At 43.3% G+C, this 5365-nt stretch overlaps 1 long non-coding RNA gene across 1 annotated transcript; it reads right to left on the bottom strand.

The window, feature by feature from the left end:
• Positions 1-1386: 1386 nt before the first annotated feature.
• On the bottom strand, positions 1387-3686 carry LOC306918112. Its single transcript, XR_013789287.1, has 3 exons — positions 3133-3686; positions 2828-2879; positions 1387-1526 (listed from the first exon to the last, which is right to left on the bottom strand). It is a non-coding gene; the product is annotated as an uncharacterized lncRNA (long non-coding RNA).
• Between the last annotated feature and the right edge of the window lie 1679 nt (positions 3687-5365).

Raw genomic sequence — 5365 nt, 5'->3', positions numbered from 1 at the left:
ACAGACAGGCAGCCCCAGGCACCCAGGAAGCTGAAAGTTTCTCGTGTTGTTGTTGTTTGGAGTTGCAAGCGATAGAAGTAATAATAGCTAATATTTAGCGGTAGTAATAGTAACAGCAGTAGTGGTGGTATAGTAGTTAGTAGCCTAGTCTCTGGTAGTAAGTAAGTAGCGGTAATAGTAGTGAGTTCGAACGTGCGTCGGACTCGAGATGCCACTGGCTGGCTTTGTTTTTAGAACTCGTTATGACGAAAATACAGATGCAATCATCCAGCTTTACTCTGTACTGTACTCGGACCACTTTGGGTGTGCAGTGAACATTTCACCACCGCAGATATCTTCCAGTTCGACCGCAATCTAATGGAAGAATTGACGCGGATCATCATCATCGAAGCAGAACAGAGGTATGTCGTAATAAACTAAGCTACGACCACATGCATTTCCTTTCAAAATACATGGTTGTTGTTACACGTGGTTGTTGTTGTGATGTCTATAAATGAATTTGACATGCCGAGTGTCTCTGATGCTTACAGCTAAAGACCTTTTTTGCTGTTTGTAACTGGAACACCCTCCACATAAACACCACCATTTTTCCTAGCTCTGGTCCATAGCCCTGCAGAAGGCTATGGACCAGAGCTACATTTTTCCATATCAAGCTTCAAACTACAAACCAAACATAAAAGCATTTAAAACCGGGAAAGCATCTGTATTAGCATTGGCTATTCAAAAATAGCAGATATACAAGCTCAGTGCGTCACTTGGTGCCGTGCTGCGAGCTTGTATACATTTGCTATTTTTCAACATTTTTGCAAAAATGAAAAACCTTATTGTTTACCATATTGTCTCATGATTGGTCAGATAGGCCCATAATTGCATAATACTTTATTTGATGCAGGAGCTGAGGTCTCGGTGGCTGTCTTCGACTCAAGAGATGAAGAAGTGGCTTTCAAGGAACTCCCATGAAGTATACAGTATATTATATAGATACAATTTACTTTGTATGTTGCTGTTGTACACAATCTGGATTGATAAATCAATGTACTACTCTTAAGCCTTTACCAATATTGTCGTGCTTTTACTGAAGTACATTTTAAATTCTGGACTTTTACTTGTATTTCTATATAGCAATATTGATACTTTACAAACTTTGCCTGTGTGGCCTTGTTTTTTAAACCTTATGTTACAGTACAATAAAACACATTCACTTATTCACTTATTTCCATTGTGGTCTTGTTTGCATTCAGATGTGAATGAGTATTAGGAATTGGTCAAAATGTATAAATACCATACGCCTACATGAGATAAAATAAAACAAACTTGTCATCAAATCAACTATCTTTTAATAGTACTGATTTACATAAATCTACAGATATATATAAAAACAGGGGTCTATGGTTGAACTGGAAACTAACAAACTAGATGTTCTATAGTCAGAGGTCACTGAGGCAGGTGGTTTTTCAGGCTTTCTGCATGATGACACGTCACTGGAGCTGCTTCTGGCCGAGACAGGACAGGAGCAGACGCACATGCTGTGGTGAGAGACGTAGAGTCAGTAATGGTGAAAGCACTCAAGGATTACTGGAATGGACGATTGAGTGTGTAGGCTATGTACAGTATGTTTCTTTACTGATCAAATGAGTAGGTAGGCTACAACTGAGTATCACATATCAATCATAATAATAAGCAGACTTGGCAACCTGACTGTAGAAAGTAACAGTACAGTAAAGAACTTGGGGGTCATTATTCTGAATTGAATTTTAATTCACACAATCATGTTACCAAGATTGCCTTTTTCACCTTTAGAAATATTGTATGAATCAGAGCCTGTCAGTCATTAGATGATGCAAAAACACTGATCCACGCCGTTGTTTTTTCTGGGCTTGATTACTGCAATGCACTTTATTCTGGACTGCCAAAGAAAACAACTGACCGATTACAACTTGCGGCAGCCAGAGTTTTAACTAAAACTAAGAGTGTCACGGCATTGGCTTCCGGTTGTTTTTAGGATTGATTTTACAATTATTGGTCTGCATCTGTGACCTACCGACCTACATGACTGCCTGCCTAGATATGTCCCAAACCACCCCCTCAGGTCCTCACAGCTGGCTTGCTCGATGTGCCTAACAAATGGCAACAAAAAAACACAGTGAAGCAGTTTTCAGCTTCTACGGGCCGACGCGTGGAACAAACTCCCACTGTACCTTTGACAGGCAGTCTAGACATTTTAAAGCACAGCTCAAGACCACCTTATACACTCTTGCTTTTAGATTTATTCATGTCCTCACTATTGCATTACTGCCATTTCAATGTTTTATGCCTTGCGTTTCTTTTTTTTCACCATTGCTCTGTAAAGCACTTTGAGCTGCATTGCATGTCATGAAAGGTGCGATACAAATAGTTTTATTATTATTCAGTGCAAGGCACTTTGCTTGTGTAATTTGTACAATGTTGTCATCAGTTTTATAGTTTGTTGATTACTTTTGATGCAGTAATGATCTTCTTTTTTCTTTTGAGATATTACAAAAGGTTAAAAGTCAATTCACTGTCATCTAGTGTGATTTACAGATACAATTCAATACTACAGTGTGAAACCGTCTGTGTGAGACACAGTAGGCCTATAGTATAAATGACAGTATATTTACTACATTTTACAGGACTTTGGTTGACCACTGACTGGTCTTTGTAAAAGCATATATAAATATATGAACCTTTATTGAAAATGATATGCCCTTGAGACGTGTCATCTAGTTTTCTAGGGGGTCAAACAAAATACAGCAAATACAGTAATGTGCTTTATGTATAAAGTTTGAGTTGAGTATGTATGGCTCACCATCAGTCCATCAAAGACATCTTCAGCTTCATCAGCCTTCTGTACCCATGACCTAATGGACACAGGTATAACACTTGAATGTTTACATTGCTAGCCCTGAAACATACGAGCCCATGGCTAACATTGCTTCAGATGGCATGCCATACAGTTTTGAATTGAATTAATGAATAGTTGAACGAATAGAAGATGTTTGGACCGAAAAGTTGTAGGCTGAAGCCGTGCCTAGCCTCTGACACTTTATGTAAACAATACGGTGTGGCGACACACACGTACACAAATAAGCTGTAAATACATTGAACACTTACTTCAATCTGAATGTCCCTCTTCGTCCATCAGGCTTCGGTTGCAACTTCCAGTTTATTTAGGCATCCTGAACGCAGGTTCCCAGTAACACAGTCAACAAACACTATCTGGGCAGAAAAAACTTTTCCTGGGCAGAAAGGTTTGCATGTGCGACGCACTGGACCAGGGAAAGCTACTAGCTAGGTCGCTCCAGCAGGCAACAGTCCACACCTCCAGATGCAGCAACTAGCAGCTGCTCTTGTCCCCGTCACTGCATTTCTTCCTCCGTATATTTCTGGTTCATATAACGACCCTAACGCAGATTCTGCCAATATGTGTAAGGGAAAAATCCCCTGGAGCAGCCATACTGACTCGTTGTTTTCGTTTGTTGTTGTGTAGACAGGGGTGTCCTTCGCGGCTAGGCTAGCTACGGCAAGCCTACCTGTCCATTGTCCCTGTAGTTTCTGAAAGCCTACCGAGTGTCCACCACCTACGTCATTTTTGGACAAATACGTACATGGTGGACAGCTTTGGAAGTGCGCCCACGGAGCTACAGAACACCAATGATAATAAACGGGCGCATTTTAGCATATATGCTAATGATTAAAAACACACAGACTAGGTTGAATAGTGGCGAAGTGGTCCTTTAAGACAGTAAATCACAGTCTGTGGTGTGTTTGATAAAGAGAGACACATCAGAGAGAGAGAGAGAGAGAGAGAGAGAGAGAGAGCTCTATTTAGAACAGATAAATATTGATATTAAATAGTCTAGTTTTGCAGGGTGTGTGTATTTTTAAATGTAAACAAACTCAGATGTAATGTCTCACTTTCTCATAGTGGTGAGAGATGTGGAGCCCTTCCTCATCGTAGCTAACGGGAGAAACCTGTTGAAGATCAGCTTGGACGGCTCCAGCTCCACAGTGCTCAAACAGGTGAAAACCATTTAGAGGTCACACAACACATCCTATGGAATCCTATACAATATTCTACACACACCACTGTTGAGTTTAACACCACATTTAGTTTTATTTAATTTCAAGTGAACCTGTAACCATATGTGACAATAACCCTCGGATCAGGAGCATTGTACCAAATTAATCACACCTGTGGTGCGACGTCACTCTATAAGTGCGTCCCACACCCACACCCTCTTCCTCTTTTCTTCCTCCTGGTCGGTAAGAGCTTTACCAGCTTCCTCGCGGTACTGGAGGCCTGCTCTGGGCTGCCTTCTCTGTGGCTCCCCCTTGTGGCTCCCCCTTGGCGCACCGTGAGGCTGTCTCATCATCCTTCTCTGTGGCTCCCCCTTGGCGCACCGTGAGGCTGTCTCATCATCCTTCTCTGTGGCTCCCCCTTGTGGCTCCCCCTTGGCGCACCGTGAGGCTGTCTCATCATCCTTCTCTGTGGCTCCCCCTTGTGGCTCCCCCTTGGCGTAGTTAGGCTGTCTCATCATATGATGTTTGTTGCAGGTGACGATTGTGTTTGTCGCGTGCGATACACATAACTCACGTTCCCGTTGGTGACAGCTGTGTGCTCGTTGCGCGTGAGAGTGAGATATACTCACATTCCTATTTGTTAAGTGTGGTTTCTCCACCTGCAAGTATAGCTTAGCCTACACTGGCAGCACTCCACACAGCACTGGAGCAGCTTCTGTTAGCCTGGTTCTGCTGTTGTTTACACTGTCGGCTACGGCCGTCTCCTTTGGTGGTATGCATGTTGGCCTCCCACATCTTGGACAGTGCACTGTCACCACCTATGCCTCTGGAGTGTCGTTGCAGTCAGGCTGTGCCTTGTTGGGTTTTTGTTATGGACTTTTTTCAATTGATTATTATTAATTGTTAATGTTGACGATATATTTTACGATGCAGCATTTCTGTCCGCCCTTAACTGGGCTTGCATTTTTTATTATGTTCATTGCTGCATGTGTGTTTCTCCAGACTATTTAGTGAGAGATGTATTGGCTCTCCCTGCTTTATGGAGGCTGAGGGAAATGGTGAGAGGGACAATGGCCCAGAGGATGGTGTACCACCTGGCCCCTCCTCCCAGAGGATGGTGTACCACCTGGCCCCTCCTCCCAGAGGATGGTGTACCACCTGGCCCCTCCTCCGAGAGGATGTTGTACCACCTGGCCCCTCCTCCCAGAGGATGGTGTACCACCTGGCCCCTCCTCCCAGAGGATGGTGTACCACCTGGCCCCTCCTCCCAGAGGATGGTGTACCACCTGGCCCCTCCTCCCAGAGGATGGTGTACCACCTGGCC

The sequence above is a fragment of the Electrona antarctica genome (assembly GCF_951216825.1).
Source record: "Electrona antarctica genome assembly, contig: scaffold_53, whole genome shotgun sequence".
Taxonomy (NCBI): Eukaryota; Metazoa; Chordata; class Actinopteri; order Myctophiformes; family Myctophidae; genus Electrona; species Electrona antarctica.
The sequence above is the reverse complement of the archived record's forward strand: the minus strand, read 5'-3'. Positions and strand labels throughout refer to the sequence as shown.